Source organism: Chlamydotis macqueenii, chromosome 3 (genome assembly GCF_036417535.1).
Source record: "Chlamydotis macqueenii isolate bChlMac1 chromosome 3, bChlMac1.mat, whole genome shotgun sequence".
In the NCBI taxonomy this organism is placed as follows: domain Eukaryota; kingdom Metazoa; phylum Chordata; class Aves; order Otidiformes; family Otididae; genus Chlamydotis; species Chlamydotis macqueenii.
In genome coordinates, this window is record NC_141558.1 from 19709201 (window position 1) to 19727820 (window position 18620).

Sequence of the window (18620 nt, forward strand, 5' to 3'; positions counted from 1 at the left end):
GCTTTGTTTGGGGCTTTCTTTTGTTGTTTTGATAATAACTGAATAACTGTCTATTTTTTTTTTTGTCTTCCAGTTCATATGCACATGTACGTACAGCAGAGAGGTTGAATCTGATAAAATCCCAAAAACTTGCAGTTTGACCATTTCATTCCTTGTAACCTCAAGATAGTGTTAATGGTGTCAGCACTTGGACATTTTTCTCTTTCCAGGGTGTTGATTCACATTTTAATACATAAATAGGGATGTGGCAGGTAGTGCAGGGATGGAGATTTCCCACCGCAGGGAGTGCAGGCTGCCTTCTATGGGGCTGGATTCTTCAGAAGCGCTGAGCACTCCTCTTCTAAAAATTATAACCTTCTTCAGTTGTCTCAAAATCAAAGTGCCACTGAAGGAACTATAGGCTATTAATTTGTCTCAGTTTTTAATTAGGTGAAATTGCACTTCAGCCTTTTCCAGCCTGTGAGACTTTTGACTGTTTCCTCTGCATGTGTCTCAGTCTAAATGGCAAGTGTCTGGTGTCGCTGCTACCACCTGAAATGAGAACAACTTCTGGCAGCAATTTGCTGGTCCCTGAGGACTTGCGACATTTCCATGTCATCCTCCTCATCAGAGGAGTAGGGCGTTAATGGCATAGATCTTCCCTCTGAGTCAGTGCAGTGGCCGGAGCTAGTTAATACAGGAGGAGGTATCAAAGTCACCTGATAGGATAATTTAAGAAAATTTCTTATTAGTTCCTGTCAGTAAGCCTGAAGTGGTGACACTCATACCCCTCTGCAACTGAGGGGCATGGAGTGGTGGCCCGTGTGCCCACTGTGCAGCGGCGGAAGTCCCCTTCTCCCCCCAGGTGTATGCTCCCCATCTCCTTCTGTGGGAAGTCCACGTACCTGGGACAGGGTGGCCTCCAGGCCTCCACAGGGACTCAGTGGATGGCAGTGAGGAGTGCTGTGTGCTTCCCCTTTTCGAGACAGTTGCAAATAATGTTGGATGCGCTTAATCCCTTCAGGCCTGATGATGATTCTGGGACAGCGAGTTCCACAAGTTCATCTGCAATACATGGGAGCAGGGAGAGTAAATGTTGTTTGTTACCACTTTTAACTTACTTTTCAGCTCTAGACAGTCTGTCCTCACGTTCCTCACCACTGTCAGGGTCACCTAGGCCTCTTGGTTTGCCACTCATCTCAGGATGCTTTCTGGTTTCGCTAGACGTTTTCCGTGTTGCACAAATAGTAGTGATGTACTTAATACCTGGCTTTTTAAATAGGTTATTTTTAACATCTTCCAACACTACTTTCCTAATTGCAAGGAAAGCTAGGGTTGTTTCTGTGCCTTGTCTTAACCTCTGCAGTCCAGTTTTCACCCAGACGTTGGTGGACCTTTTGCATCAGGAGAGATTGAGCTAATCCAGCATGCTACTGGGTTCTTGATCAATTTCCAATGACTGGTGTACTTCCCAGTTTGTAGTGACACACTTTTGTCAGAGCTAGATTTTATCTGCCACTGTGCTTCCCATTTGTCTACTGGTGAGACTTTTTTACAGGCACTTCCAGCCACTATTATCCTCAGAGCTTTGTGTCAAATGCAAATACTGTTGTTAATTGCTATTTGCATTACAAGAGCGATTACATCTTGCTGTTCTTTAATTCTTGATTTATTTATTAATATTTTCAACACTGACTTAGCATAGAGGCTTTGCCAAGGTGAAAATTGACTATTTTTTTTTGTTACTTTGCCAGTGCCTAATCTGTTGCAGTTCTTTGGTGCTTGCCCAATGACTACCCAATTTTTTTATTAGTCTCTACGAGGGATTTGTCAAAGGCTTGAAATTCCCAGTACAAGGGAAGAGACTACATTACTTCATTCAGTCACCTGTTGACACGTACAAGAATTGGATCTGTGGAGACATGGCTTATCTTATTTTAGCTAGCCTAATTCATTTCATCGTACATCATTCATCAAGGTGTGCACTCCTTGATGTTACATTTGCTGTTAAGTTACATTTGCTGTTAAGTTACACTTGCTTAGCATCTCCTCCTTGGAACCACAGTCCACAACACCTTGCTACCTTCATTAGGTGTGAAAAGAGTAACATATCTACGTATGTCTGCATATATCCGCACTTGCATATTGACTGAAATGGCTATTCCGGGATAAATCCTCATGTGGCAATCTTAGCATTTAAGAATAATTATACTGAAGTAAGTATTATGGAATAGATTTTTAAGTGCCTTTGTCCCAGGGGCTTTTCTACATGAGAAAGTCATACAGGTAGGACAAGGGTTTAAAATTAGTTTATTCTATGGGCACAGGACTGCCTCCAATCATTTCGATTTGCCACTTGGGAAGTTATTTTCAAGCTATCTGAAAAGGTTTAAAATACTCATATTCCAGGTAACTGTGCCCACACAGGAGTTCGACCAGAGGAGCTAACAGTTAACTGTATCAGTATAATTAACTATACCGGCACTGAAAAAACTTCTTGTAAAGATAAATCCTAAATTTTACGCTACCAAAAAAATACTCAAGACATGTATGTGTCTAGGCTTGTATTGTTAACTGATATTTAAGATAATCTGATAGGGTAAAAGAAATTTTGAGACTAAAATCTCCAGATAGTTTAAAAAGAGCATTCTGCCGCTACAAGCTTGCCTTTGTGTTTGGGCGAAGGCTGGTAACTGCTTTTGGCTCCTAGCAGTATTACTTCCTCAAGCTGGTAAAGGCTACTGAAATTGGAACTTTGTGCATCTGTCCTTTTCCTAGTATTAAGCAATTCTTATGACATTTGTAGTTTGCTGATAGACTGCAGAGAAGCCAGATGCTTTATGGCTTTTCTACATTGCTATTGTCAGATCCTTACAACTGAGTGAATGCAGCGTGAGAGCATAAAAACGAAAGTCTGTGTTACACGTTTGCCTGTGCTAAATTAAATCTTGGGTCTCAAGAGAGAGAAATTCTAGATGTTGCATGTCTGGGCTGAGACCATGTGTTTCATTCAAAATTCACTGACAGAAATAGTAATGACATACTTTGAATTTGTTAGGGGTGTTTCCACATTTTCTGTGATATTTTCAGACAGAGTGCCATGACAAGGCCATTTATACCATCCTCTTCCATAAAGATGCAGTGCTACAGCGACTGTGAGCTTTCTATACTTTGCAAAGCAGAAGCCAACAGCAGAAGACAGAGATCTGCTTTGAAATTACTTTTCATGGCTGTGAAACTAAAGGAACTTGAATTTAAACCTGTGAATGACTTTACCAGAGGTACCACACTCCAGTAAAATCCACTGCTCAGTTTTTTTCATAGGATGTCTAATCAAATATAATGAGATCTGTGATAATTTAAAAGTTATGATTTTCTTAAAAGGGAGGAAGAATTGTATGGGAGCTCCTGAGCATGTCAATGAGTGACCCCACCACCGAGCAGCTGTTATTTGATGATGTGCTGTGGAAAAGCCAGATATTTTTTGTCCTTTCTACCCCACACTGTTATGCTGCTTTACCCGCCTTCTGCATCACTCTTGAGTCTCCCAATGACATTCACAACCCATAGAACTTAGTATAAAACCCGCCATCCATCAGTCAGCTCTGGGGGAAGGAATTTACTGACTTGTTTTTGTTTGTTTTTTCTTCTTCCTCTTCTTCTTCTTTTTTTTTTTTTAATATAGGAACAATTGCTCTCTATGCTCTCTGGTAGAGTCATCCCACTGTAGCGAAGACTTGTGATATCCCACCTATCCCCACTCTTTTTACCCCTTATATTGAATCTCTGCTGCACTTGATGCAACTCCAAGCGTGAGGGAGAAGATAGACTGCAGATTGCCCTACTTCCTAATGCTCTTCCTTGCTGTCAGATTTCTTCCACTCTTACTTGTCCCTCAAGGGTCTAATGATATTACAGGTTTTTCCTGTACACTAAGTCCTTTCTGAAGAGCAGCTTCTCTGTCCCAATATTTACTTCTGTCATTGCATAGGTCTTCAGCTGTCCAATATTCCTCAAAATGACATCTTCTACTACTGTATAAAATAAAAAATAAGTAGTGTTCTCATGACTCATCTGTCATTATGACTTTGACGAAGAAAACTGCAAATCACAGAGATTTTAGTGCTTGGACTGGCTATGTTTGGGATTAAGGAGGTACTGGGACATTATATTCAGGGAGTGATTTGGACTCCTCATTATTTGTTACAAGCAGAGTGATGGAAAAGCATGAAACTATGTACAATTGCCCACTTGCTTGTCCACTGGCACGGCATACACCTGCCAAAGCAGGGGACAACGCTGCCATTCCACTTTTTTTGCCTGTTAAGGTGTGGTTGATGTGTGGGTCTGCAGCTGATCAAGAAATTCTTGCAGAACAGTTTTTCTGAGAGACAGTGCTGATTCAACAAATTTGGAAGGTTTCACAAGGAATATTTATATCTCTCTCTCTCTCTCTAATCCAGTCTCACAGGAAGTTATTAAAATGTTTGGTTTGAAAAGGTTAGTGCATTCCATGTTTGAGATAATTTAAATATAGAAATTGAAATAGTAAAGCAGAAGCAAATATTCTTGTGTTTTATGACAAACCTTTTTTGAATATTTTTTTTTACAAAATATTGCCTTTTCTTCCTTATTTTCCAATCTCAGAATATCCAGACTTTCTCCAATCCTAGACAGTTCAGTTTCAGCAAGCTCTTTTGGTGGCACTATCCAACCATCCAACTTCTGTGCAAGTTTCTATGCCTTTGTGAGAATAAGGGAAAGATAAGAGCAAGTATGTACAAATGTATGTGTATCTATATACACACTTATACACACTAAGACATGTTTGTCAATAACTCTACTCCTAGAATGATTACTCTAATTCCATTTATAAATCCTATTCTTTTACAATTTTCTTTACTTACATGAGTACATGCCTTCCTTGGAAATTATGTCTTTCCTATCCACAAGCTCTTTCCACGCTTTATTTTTTAAGTCTTTTCAAGATGTTAAATGTGTGATACTAATATTTGTCACAAAATGTTGCAAACCAGACCTTTCTGAAGTATTAAAATATACTAAAACCTGACAAGATTTCCATCACAGCTTGCAAGACTGAGTGACTATGCAGAAAAAACTCAAATCATAACACTTTATTCCAACCAAATTGAATTTTCCATACAAAAAAAAAGTATAGTTAACAGAAAAATGAACTAGATTACATTAATTGCCTTTGACAAAAGCACTTAAGTAAGTGAGATTTATAGAAATTGTTGACACTAAAAAAAGAATTTGTACAGTGATAATTTCTTTAATGCTTCCTTTGAAGCCACTTGCAGAATATCGTGACTGCAGACAGGCTGGTTTTATCCAAGTCATTGTTATTACTGAAGTGGGAGATGTTTTCTAAATAAAGTCTATATTATCTGTCTGTCACAGGTCCTTCTGGAGGTTCAGAGCCAGAAGGAACCAGTAAGATCTACATTATACAAGTCCTACAATGTCACAGATTAACTTATGCAGCTGTGTGACACAACAGGACTGCTCATCTGCCACCCCAAGGTGCTCTGATGCTCCCTTTCACTAAAGGGACTTGAGGTGCAAACCGTGAGCATGGCTGGGCCATGTTGCTTATTTCTTAAGCTTGTTTCCGAAGTCTTCTCCCAAGAGTGCATTATCTGTTTTCCCATGCCATGGAGAGATGCATATCTGCCCTGTGAACAGGCGTCTGGAAGAGGGTGTATGGGCTGGCGTGTGACCAGGGTGCATTGGGTGCACTGGGGCAGGTGGCTGGGGCTGACATCTGTGCCTCTTTTATACGCTAGGACTGACTTGACAAACAGGCAGTTAAAAAAGGAATTTGCAATTCTTGGCGTTGGTAAATCATCCAAATTTGACCATTCATCTTTTAACAGATGTGGTTTTTATTGTTCTGAAGGAAAACTCTGTCAGGCAACTGAAAGATTTTCACCAAAGAAAAGTAGCCTGCTGTATATTTTCTTTTACTTTATTCTTGGAATTCAGCTGGCATTAAATGACAATATATTTATATTTTTCTGCTTTTATTTCTTTGTTTCCAGTTCTGGAAAGTGTCCTTACATAGCAAACTACTTGAGAAAAGGCCTCTTACAGCCCTTTACTAGGACTGAGATGCTGGTATATTTGTGCAGTTGCAGTGATGTTTGGATGCCTCTACCTTGTACAGGTAGCAGAGTCACATCCTAGAAAATAAATTAGTTACACCAGTAGAAAGGAGGGATAATTGTGTCAATGCTGGGAACAACTGCCAGCATAGCTGTTTCAGTCAAATACCCCAGCTCTGCCAGCACAGGTTTGTCAATGGGTCTCTGCAGCAGGCACTTCTCACTGACTGCCATCAGTCACAGAAAGTATATAGTGAACGGCCTCCCCTCCTCCACAGGAGAAATGGACTCAAGAATATGTATGGTGCTTTTCTGAATTATGGCCTCCACTTTTAAATATATATAAATGAGCAGTTTAATAAGGAAATTTGCATTCCACAGCCCTCAACTGGAGCCCTGTCTTTAAATTCAAGGTGCTATCCCTAAAACAGCAACATTTTTCTTCCTCAATTGCACCTACCTGATGTTCCTGCAGGCACGTTTCTGAATACTAGACATTGCGATTTGCATATCTATTTTAACTCTTTTAAATTGTGTCTTTACAACAATAGGATGACAGAATTTGTCATCCCAAATGACAGTCTGTTTCTAGAGGGTCACTGCTTTGTGGGCTTTGTTTGAAATAGCACAAGAGTTACAGCTAAGGGCAGGGGATGAAAAATGACTGAGTATCTTACAATTAGCATCAGAAGCCTCCACAAAGGAACAACAGCAATAGTAGCAAACACGTTCATCTGTGAACTCCATAGGATATCATTAAACTCTGCTTTCCTATGCCTTTAAATAAATACTTAATATTCTGTTTTCAGTTAAGCAAAAACATTTAGGAATTAGCGTGTTACACTGGATCGGTATAAGTTTGTCTAATAGATTATTATGCCCCTGACAGCAGCCAATACTAGCTATTTCAGAAGAAGATACAAGAAACACATTAATGATCAATTATGGAAGAATCTGCCTTTTGGGCAGCAATTCAAGTTTTTTATATGCTAGTCACTTTTACCAGAAATGATACTGGGTGCACCTTACCGCTACATGCGGATAAGAATAATGGGATTACTGCCTTCCCTTATGAACATTCTCTGAGTAGTCTAATGGCTTAAAAGATGAGGTGATCCCTGATCCCCTAGTTGGGGGGTTTTTGCACTTTTCAGGGGATGGTAAGGTGAAGGGGGCTTCATGACTGTCGTAGTTCAGCCCCGACGGGGACCAGACTACGCAGTCTCTCTCTCACTCCCCCCCACTCTCCAAGAGAATAGGAGGAGATTTGGCAAACAAAAGAAAACCAGAAGAAAAAAAAAAAAACAAACACATGGGTTGAGATTGAACAAAAAGTAAATTTAACAGTAATGACAGAAGAAAACAAAACAGTGATAGAACACAAATACAGTACAATAGCTCACAACAGATCTCCACATCCAGTCTCTTCCAAGTAACAGGGAGACTCCCTTCAGCCCCCTCCTCACTTATATACTGAGCACGATGTCAGATGGGATGGAATAGCCCTTTGGCTAATTTGGGTAAATTAACCCCAGCTGTTAGCTAATTAGTTAACTATCCCAGCCATAGGGGCTACCAGCTTCAGTTCTCCACCCAGCTCAGGTAAATATTAACTCTATCCTGGCCAGAACCAGGACAATGACTATTGAGTAAATGATACTTTCCTGTATCTAAGAGAGAGCCTGGATCAGTCATTCTGTCGTCATACTATTTAAGACCTTGAACAACAACTCAGAGATATGTGTCTTGCTCCCATTTTAGGCAGCCTCTGTTCACTTTTGTGAACTTTGCAGAAGGCTGGGATCCTCCCTTTGAGAAATCTGTCAGGATGAGATGCTTCTTCCAAACCTCAAGTTCCATGTTCTATGGGTTTGGATCCCTCCATTGTATGTGATTAGGCAGAAATCTTGTAATTGCAAAAGTGAGTTAATACTCACTTAATTTCTATTTGGAACAATGGCCATTTGTCTGAACCTTAACAAACACTTTTCTCATCCTTGACTTCTGATCATACTAAGATTGGGACACTTTTTTTGCCTACTGAATAAGAGTCTACGCCTAGTTTTATTTTGAGGGTTTTAAAAATTCTATTTCTTTTAGGTTTTTGAGCTTACTCAGATTGAGTTTGTGGGAACAGTAAAGAGATAATGTAGTAAATTTTTCAAATTTAAACAAATTTTACAATGGGAAGAATGTAGAAGAAATAGCACTTCCAATAGTTTTCGTGTGTCCCTTGTTGGAATATCTTGCTGAGAAATAACTAGGAGCTCAGTTGCTCTGAGTGGTTTTGCACATCTGAAAAGTCTTGATCTCTGACAGTGAAGGGAGAGAAAAGTAATAGAGAGATTGATATTACATCCTAGTGACTTTCCATCCTCTAGGGATAACGTCTGACATGAGTTAGACCCACTTAAGTTTTAGATCAAATAACCTTTACTCGTTTGCTTCTGGTTTTGGGACATTTTTTATCATCGTATGGTCTTAGTGTTGCACTTTCATGTTGAGAAAGCTGTTCTGAGTCATTGCATCCGCCACTGGAAGTTGAACCGAAAAAAAAGTCCCACTCAAGCACTAAATTCAGCAGGGTTTGCTGCAGAGACACAGTTGGCTGGGTAGCCTGCTGCAGCTGGGGAGCAGGCTGTGAGTCAGGGATCTGCAGGATTTAACCTCAGGAGGGATGGAGCTGTTCATCTGCCACTCAGGAAGGCACATGTGAGACAGGATGGGACGGAGGAGGGATCTGATGCGCAGCTAACCCAGTAATGGTGACAGCATTGAAAAAGCAAATCTGATTATAATAATCTTTGTGTCTCTTCTGAATACTATCTGAGTTGCTAGTCTACATATAAAAAAGTGAAATGCCATGCAAGTCCCATGTGTATTGTTCTTTTCCCTATTGTGCTTAATGACTGATCAGTTGTATAAAATAGGTACAACTCTTTGAAAATGCTTGTGTAAGTACCTGTTTAGAAATCCTTCTCTGAACATCACATTTTAACTGGTGGAATTTATTAACATTTATATTACTGTAGAGCTGAGAGACATCAGCTAGGTTATAGCTGTGTTGCGCTAGGTACTGTAAAAAGAAAGATTATCAGCCTGCCACATGAATCCTTGCTCCATATATTTATTTTATGAAATATATCTTCTATATTTGCATTAATGGGAGGTGACAGAACATTGCAAAATTGACCAGCAATTTACAGCCTCTTTATTTTTTAATTAAAAACATAAATATGCTTCTATGTAGCAAAGGGAAGTTTGCTAAAATGAATTCAGAATTACCTAACAAGCTTCCTTCCTTCCACCCACAGCTATAGAGGAATTTTCCATAAAGATATAGAAATAATTTGGCTTTTAAAAAATATCAAGGAACAAATGAAGAAATAATAACAAGCTTTTATCATTTTAGGCTAAGATAGCAGTAGGTGAAAGACTAACTTTCAGTGATACATAAATGACTCAAAGCTTACAAATAATGCCTTTGTCAGTTATCGAGGAATAAAACATCATTTTAACAACCAAATGCAGACTGAATCCTTGGGACTATAATCTGCTCACTATCCTATGTGAATAGGAATAAAATTGGGCTTATTTTGTCCTACTTAGCAGAATAAGCATTATAGTATACTAGTACTTTGTATTTGCAGATGACGTGTTTAAGTACTTTCACTTTAACCTATCCTTAACCCAAGGATGGGCACAGAAATAACCTAGAATGGGTGGCAATAAAGTAAACATTTCTAATAAATATACTAATTTTTTTGTGTGTGTGTTAGACCAGTTTTCTAGGAGTTCTTGGCAATGTATACCTTAAAGGTAGATTAAATCTTATGAACAGTTAAGTGTTAGATAGAGTTTGATACGGATTTGGCATAAATAAGAGAATTGTTCTCGCCAGCTAAAACGTTTTACAAAATATAACATCTCCTTTATTCCTTCCATGAGATAATACCCTAATGTTTGATCAGATGTGTATGCAAGATATAAATCTTGGATTTTCATCTTTAATTAAAAATATATTTAAGATTAACCCTTATAGGTGTTCCAGGTTATAATTCTAGGGTGTATAAGCTTCAGTGTTTGCAACAACTATACCATTTCAGTGCCAACATTAATGACAAACAGTGTGTCTGTAGTCTGAAAAATGGTCTCATAATGATGGAAGGAATTCCCAGTGACAGCAGTCAAAACTTGATGCTGTGTTTACAAAAAAAAAACCCCTAGAAGTTGCAGTCTCTGTGTCCTATCCCTCACCCCAGTTGTCCATGAGACAACTTTCGAATCCACCAGCTGATTTCAGCGACATTTTGAAGGAGAACTGTCAAAGATAATAGATGACTGGATAAAATTGAAGAGCCCTGTTATGGCTCCCAGTCTGCAACAGTTCAGCACCTATTAGACATCAGCAAATGATTATATTATCTCAACATTGGGCTCCACAAAGCAATAGGAGACCAAGATTCAGTAGCTCTGCTGCTGTTAGAACCAGTTATCAAGAAGGATGAGATCGAAGTTACTGTATGTGTGGTGGGAGCAAAATTCAAAGAGCTGAAATTGCTCGGTGTTCTGAAAGAGTTGATGCAGAGTCAGAAGTGGGATTGTTATGATCCAGCCTGTAAAAGATTTTTAAGCAGGGTACAATTGTATGAGGGCTTTGAAAACTAGCAAACGTAGCCCTTACATTTAGGCAGACAGAAAAAGTGATCTAAGAGAGACAGGCACTATTGTCTGAGTTCAAGGAAGGAAAAATTGAAGACATGGAGGTGAGCAGAAGGTAAAGAGGCAAAAAGGTTTACTAAAGATAAATTTGTCCAGACCAGTTTGCTATCTATCCCTGGCAAAGCAGTTTATTTTTAGACACAGAAAACACAGTTGATCTAATCTACCACACTTCACCTGAAGGACTCCTTGATATGGGATGCTTGAAGTTTGCATAAATTCATAAGGCAATCAGAAAAATTCATTGAAGAGAAGTCGCCCCAAGGCTATTAAATATATAGACACCTATTTCCATTAGGTGAGGAACTAAAACTATACACTCAGTGCATTTTTATTCTCTTTCATAGACTTTGCTATTGACAGATGAACCTTTAGTCTGATCAGTATGACCATCTTCATACTCCTGTGTTCTTATCTGAACTGCGCTGAATTATGTGATGGGAAGTTATTAATTAAGCTGGAGAAGATGTGGAAATAATTCCAGAATTTTAAGATGGATAAAGTAAGGGCTGTATAAGCAATCAACAGTGGTGATTTGTCCCCTCTACTCAGTACTGGTAAGGCCACATCTGAAGTACTGTGCCCCATTTCAGGTTCCCCAGTACAAGAGAGATACAGAGCTACTGGAAGGAGTTCAGAAAAGAGCTAGGAAGATGATGAAGGGACGGGAGCATCTCTCATATGAGGAAAGGCTAAGACATCTGGAATTGATTAGCCTAGAGAATTGAGGCTGGGGGTGGTCCTTATTAATGTATGTAAACATGTAAAGCAAGGATGCAAACACAACAGAGCCAGGCTCTTTTCAGTGGTGCCCAGTGACAGGACCAGAGGCAGTGGGTACACCCTGAAACACAGGTGCTGTTTGAATGTCAAGAAACACTTTGTTACTGTGAGAGACACTAAGACTGGCGCAGGTTACCCAGAGAGGTTGTGGAGTCTCCCTCCTTGGAGATACTCAAAAGCTGTCTGGACACAGTCCTGGGCAACTTGTTATAGATGATACTATTTGAGCAGGAGAGTTGGACCAGATGACCTCCAGAGGTCCCTTCTAACCTCAGCCATGCTGTGATTCTGTGACTGCAGAGAAAGGTGCCTCCTCAAGGGCCCCATCTTACATGTCCCTGGGGTACACATTAGATTTGCTGACTAAACAAAACCTGGATATCACTGTTACTGAAAGAGATGACTGGAGTAAGGTATGGAAGGATTTAGAGAACTCTGCAAGACAAGAGAAATAAAAATAGAAAACAATTAACACAAAGTACCAGGTTGTGCTTATCAGCTGGAGGAGAACAAGAAAGGGACTTGGAGTGCTAGCCAGTTATGGGGTTAAGAATAAAGCTGTATGCTTTTGGGTCTCTACCTGTAGCTTTACTTTGCTTTAATATATTTATTACCTTAGCAGTAAAACAGTGCACCTAAATTAGGTGCCATGAATTTCCCCACAAAGAAAGGACTCAGTGTTACCTGACAGGTTTTCTGTATTGCATGCAGTGCAGGGAGTTGCACAGAGCTAGCTTGCAGAGCCACTGCTTCTGTGGAGCCCAAACCATGCACCCCTGTCCACTTGGGACCCAGGCCACTCTGCCAGCCAGCCACTTTCCCTTTCTTCACTTTTCTCTGGTCTTGGGATTAAATTTGCACAAATTTGTACTAACCAACAGTTTATTTTGTTTGGAGGAGAAGAAAGTACCTTCCAACATGCCAAGGAAGCTGTGATAAGGTGGAAGCCAGACTGGGATTTATGGGGCCAGTCCATGGTCAGACACAGGGCCGGGCTCAGAAGTCAAGGGATGAGGGCATTCAAAAGGAAGGGATAGAGACCCGCCTTCTTCCACTTGGATTCTTTCTGCTTTGTTTGTTTGTTTATTTTTAAATACAATAATTATGTAATATAAAATTGATAATTTGGCCCTTAAAGCATTATCAGGATAGTATGTACATAGTCCCTGTTAGAAACAGCCTATAACCAGGTGAGAAGTGGTACACTTGGTTCTCCTCAGGACCCTTGAGAAGGGTGCAGACCTGCTCCCCATCAGGGCATGTCACCCCTAGGCCAGTGGCAGTGCTGCTGGGAATGCTTCCCACTGGGAGAAGGTAAGCTCAAGCGGAATAGACCATCATGGACCCCTATCTCAGTGTTTAAGCAATGTTTTCAACAAGCCTTTTGGGTGAATTTGAACTTCGGCAGTACCTAAGTGAAGCAGCTGTTTTGATTGACTTGCTAGTCATAAGTCCTGAGGCTGGCTGCCTCCGAAATTGATAGTCCAACCAAATAATTACCTAGAGAGCTGAATATTTATTACTTTTGCCCGACGTGAAAATAATTAAACATGAATTGTATTTAAAGTGAGAAGGTCAGAAAAATTCAACTATTTAGAGTCATTGACTTGTTGAGAATGTTCTTCTCAAATCTAACAGAAGTACTGAATGTATTGTGGCTAACTTTGACTCTTCACTGACTACAGTTAAGCCTTTCTGAGGAAAATATTTAGTGGAAAGATTTTTTTCTGATCCATCTCTGAACTGATTCACGCAAGTATACACCAATATTTTCATAGGAATTAGAATCTTCTTAGCTCTGTTCCACAGGGTGGAAAATAGTTTTCAGTTGACAAGAAATATGTTATATAGTGTGTTCAGGTGAGCTGTCCTCTGGTTGTTTAAGCTTTAAGATCTTATCACCTTAATAGCCATTCTTGTCAAAGAAGATACGTGAGCAGTTGAGGTCTATATTTATAGAGACCAGTGTTGAATCCTAGTATTTTGTCTAGGGAAAGGTGATACTGGTAAGTTGTCCCAAGCGACAAAATTTGCTACTGGAGCAAATATAAAAGGATTTTTAAAAAGAAGACTGTCAACCCAGGGACTGATCTTGATGATGAGTGGCCTCAGTATTATTATACTGAGGTTTCTTTATGGGGAACTGCTTAGCATAAAACCCATAGACATCTCCAGGAGAAGAAGGAAGGTATGGGAAGAGGCTGCTTAGACTTGGCCAAAGAGGCTGCAAGGAGCAGGAACAAAAGCTATAACATTCTTAGGAGCAGGAGGGAAAAAAGGAAGGGGCTGGAGGAAAATGCACTGGAGGTCCTGATAGCATCTGTAGGAGCAGCAGGGAGCAGCCTAGCAAAGCCAGGACTGGAACAGGGGCAGTGGTGCCCTGCTCCCAACTGTGGATGAGTGTTGGGCCGCTGAACCCCAAGGTGTGACTGGTCAATGAGTTTAAAACTGGCACTGCCAATGCAAGTGGGACCTGAAAAGTCTGGTGGGTTGGGGCAGAAGCTGGTGATACAGTCCTTCACATGGCACTTAAAGCAATTGTGTCCATGACAGTTTCACTGTCCGAGCGTGGAAAGTATCACATGTTATTCACCACGATACGACTATATCTAGGAGGGCTCAGGCTGGGAGAGGTGGTGCTCAGGCTCACATTTTGCCCATGCCTCTGTGTTATCTCACACACATCAGTGTGCCACACGTTCACGCTGACAGCCTGAAGAGGGATCAGTTGCATTATTATCTAAATCCCGACAGTGTGCTTGGATCTGGCGATGACACTAATATAACCCTATTTCTGTACAAAGAAAACTGCACTGAGAAAAGCAAGGAGGATGGCAGATGGCAGCTGCGGCTTACCAGGTGTAGGGGTTTATAAGGACTACTTGTCTGGAGTTTTTACTCATTATCTTCTCATATGGTACTTCCTCAAAAAAAAAAAACCAAACCAATGTAGTTCTGGTTTCTCAATTATCTGTTTGTGTGCTTGTACGCATGTACATAACTATCTGTAATCTTTCACTGTAATATTGCCAGCATGATTTTTTTAGATTAGAACAGTTACCGGTAGCTCTGTCTCTGCTGTTTCCTGTTCTGACGAAGATGTGATTTCACAGAGCGTATCTAACTGTTCTTATTTCCCAGAATGTCCCAAAGTTTGATATTTTTAAAAGTAAAGATAGGAAAGGCACCTTGAGTATTACTGCTACTGCTGCTTCCCTTTAAGGGTTACATGGTGACACCGCTTCGCACAGGATTACTGTCGCTGGCGCGGAGGGGATAGGAGACTGGCTGCCTTGAGGAACAAGATGAGACGATAAAGGAAAGAGGATGTTACCTCTGCGGCATCTGGCTCTGTCTCTTGATTTTCATTCCCTGCGTTCTGTGCGGAGCCAAGGTGGGGTTTGAAGCAGTTTCTTGCCTTTGCACACCTGCTGCTGTTCAGCAATAGCAGAGAATGAGAGAATTGTGACAAATCTATTTTACTTAAAATAACTGAACTGTGTAATCATTCAAGGGGGCTTAGCAGGAAAATGAGATAAAACTGCAAGTTATGCAGATCACCAAAGGTACAGGACACAGTGACAGAGTGATGCAGAAAATTGACTTGTGCTATATTATTCTTTGGTAAGCATAGACATAATTATATTACTTAAGTCCTCATATTGGAATGAACATGGTTTTCAGAGTGCCGTACTTCTGCTTAACTGGAATGAAAACCCTAAATTTCTTAACTACATTTTGCTTTGTGCAGCAAAGGCTGAAGTTTGCTTTGCAGAAATCGGGTTCCAGTATACCACCCTTTGGAGTGCAGTAGTTAGAGCGAATCTGGGACATTTTTGCTTCATATGCATCAATTAAGGCTATTTGTCGTGGTAGGAGAGAAAAATTACAAAAGGAGTGAGAGATGCAGCAGTGGGTTGAGAAGAGGAAACGTTTTAACTGACCTTCACTTGTTAGAGTGAGTTCTCCTCTGAAAGCAGGGGGATGTGGGTGGCTCTTGAGCTTGCATCAGGCAGCCGCTCTGGCAGTGGTTTTATCTTTCCACTGTCCAAAGTTGTGTCTACCCCAGATAATTTAAGTAAAAATTTTCTCCCTTAAAAATCTCAGTAATGTGAGATTTCAGCTTTCTATTGAAAGTTTCCCATAATAGTCTTCTATTATTTGATGTCTCTTCCTTTCAGGGAGGGGTAATTAAGAGCCAGAAGAGAAAAGAAGGAAAAAAGTGTCTCACCTTTCTGGCATATTTTCAAAGGATTCAATTAGGGAACACAAAACAAAATTCCTTTAAAAACATGATTGATGCGGGAGCTTTGACTAGGTGCTGTCATTTGATACCAGGGCTTTTTATTAATGCATATGGCATGATAGAAATGTGTGGGACAGGATGCCAAGCTGTTGACAGTGTTTGTGTGTGGTATATGTGTTACAAGAATAGATGGGCCGTGTAAAGGTGCATTTTGTTTCTTCTTTCACTGGTTCATTTCTTTAATCTGAACTGAAACTGAAAGATCTTACTGTGAGGCAAGGAGTTTTGAGTGAATAGGGTTGTTGAGAAAATCTACCTTGAAGGCAAATATTTTATATACAGAATGTTATTTTCTCTGGAATGGAAATGCTTAAAAGCTGATGGTTGTACCCTATATTATGCATAATGCAGAGGGCTGGGAAATCATTCATGATTGTTTGATGTTCCTGAATTTCTGCATATATATGCACATATGTACACGTGTACATGCATGTATTTCATACACACATATTTGTCTATACTCATATACATCTAGATGCTATGTCAATAAGTATATATGATATATACGGTATGTATATGATGGTACAATCACTGAGAGCTGTAAAATGCTGTTAGCACTGCCTGTCAATAGTCTTTAGAGTTAGGAGCTGCTTCTGATGGAGAGTAGACTCTTTGTCCCATCTAGAGAAGGACAATAAACTGTGAAACCTTTATTATATTTGAAAATGCGGTTCAGAAAGTGAGTAATCATTCTTTGTTATGGACATTTGATTTGCCTATATATAGAAAATATTCTATTTTCCCCTCCCTCTTTTTTTTTCTTTAATAGTGATGATTTGCCTGTGCATAATGCAACCTGATGAAATGAAAAAATTTACATCTTTTATTGAGAGATTATAGCTAATCATCTCGCATATAGATACCAGTAACTCTGGGGAAACCTAAGGTGGTCTTGCGTAGTGCTGGAAGACATTAAAATGTAGGCACTGGTCAACAGTTTAAAACATATTCTGAAAATGACATTTTTCACCAGCTTTCTAAGGAAGATTCAGGCAGTAGTTTAAGGGTTACAAAGAGTAAGTACTAAAATCAGAAATTTTGTTGATGAAATAGGTAAGAAAGTAGTTTAATAAATTGTTTAGTGGTGATTTGTTTTAAGCCAAAAAGAAGGTTGTGTATTTTTTGCTTTTTAATTAAAATCTGTGAGATTTTTACCTAGAACTGTGGATAAGTGTGGTAAATACATTCACCAAGAATGGGATTTGAAACTGCAAACAGTTATGTACATGAATATATTTACTGAGATTTGCGCTTGACCAAGTAGGTACACATGATTTGCCCTGTACCACGACTTGATCTTTTACTCATATCAGAGAGCTGAGAGCTGGCCCTGGCTAGACTCCAGCATTACTTAAAATGGTTTCTTGCAGACCTTAACTCAGATACTCTTCTTTGTGATGCTTTTGCAAACAGCATTGAACATAGTCTGAATGGCAAGTCCATTCACAAAAAAAATTGCACCCAAACAATAAATCTTTCAAAACGGCTTGTGAGATTGCTTTGCTACAGCACTAGCTACTTAAAGCACTAAAGAATTGTCCAGTAAAAAAACGGTACTGTTAGGAACTACTAATAAACTTTAGAGAACCACCCAGTGACAAATTTCAAAAGAGCAGTCTTTTGATAGAAATGACACTACTTGAGAACAAGTAGGAAAATTATCCAAGGGGTAGAAGATGAAAGGTTTAGAAAATCCAACTTTTTATATAGTGGCACACTCAGATCCATTTGCTGTAGGTCTAAAGTGAAAATTGCCATTTAAGAATAGAGATTTTGAACAAATGGCAGAGTTGGCAGAAAGAAATGCAGGACCTTGGACTTTGGAGAAAATATGTTAACATGAACATACTGTGTACATATTGCCAGGAGTACAGAGAACAGGGCAATAAAGTAAAACATTTGTCTGAATATATATCTCAAGACCTGCACTCAGACAATGGTGTTTTTCAATCCATTATATCAGAGCCACTAGATGAGCTCAGTAAATTTACTCTTTGAAGATACTAAGGTAAAATATAACAATTTTTTTTCAGTGGAATAGCTGTTCACATCAGAGCCATTGTAAGGTATGAAAAAAAGGTATTCAGGACAAAATAGCTAAAAAGAAAGAGACTAGGCAACACTGTTAGGAAATAACAAATTTTCTGTTGAAGAATCTTCTTAAATTGGTCAAATGCCTTTGCAGCAGATAATGAGCTATATTTCCTGAATACTGAGTCTGAGAAACTCTTAATTGCTCATAAATCCATGTACTGGAAACTTTGGAACATTTAATGAGTTGGCAACAGACTTCAAAGAAAAGGATTTTATACAGGCTGAATTAGTAGAAACTAATAGACAATGGGTAAATAAGAAGGACTACAGCCAAAGTGTTGCGGCCTTAGGACAAACCAACCCGTGCATTTTGGAGACTGAATTTTTCCTTCACGGTCAAGGATATCTGTCTTCTACAATGATGATAACTTCTACATATAGTTTGAGGCATGAACTTCAAACAATAATACATATCTTGCTTTATTGCAAAATAATCTTGGACTGTTCATTTTCCTCACAGGTGTCTTTAGTCGCTTGAAACAGAGGGAGTCACATAAAGGACAACGATGTCATATACCTTATTGCTGTAAGCTGGTTTTGTTTCTCTGTTCTTTGAGTGAGAGTTTGATGAGCCTGACTTGTTCATGTGGATACTCACAGGTAGAAAAATC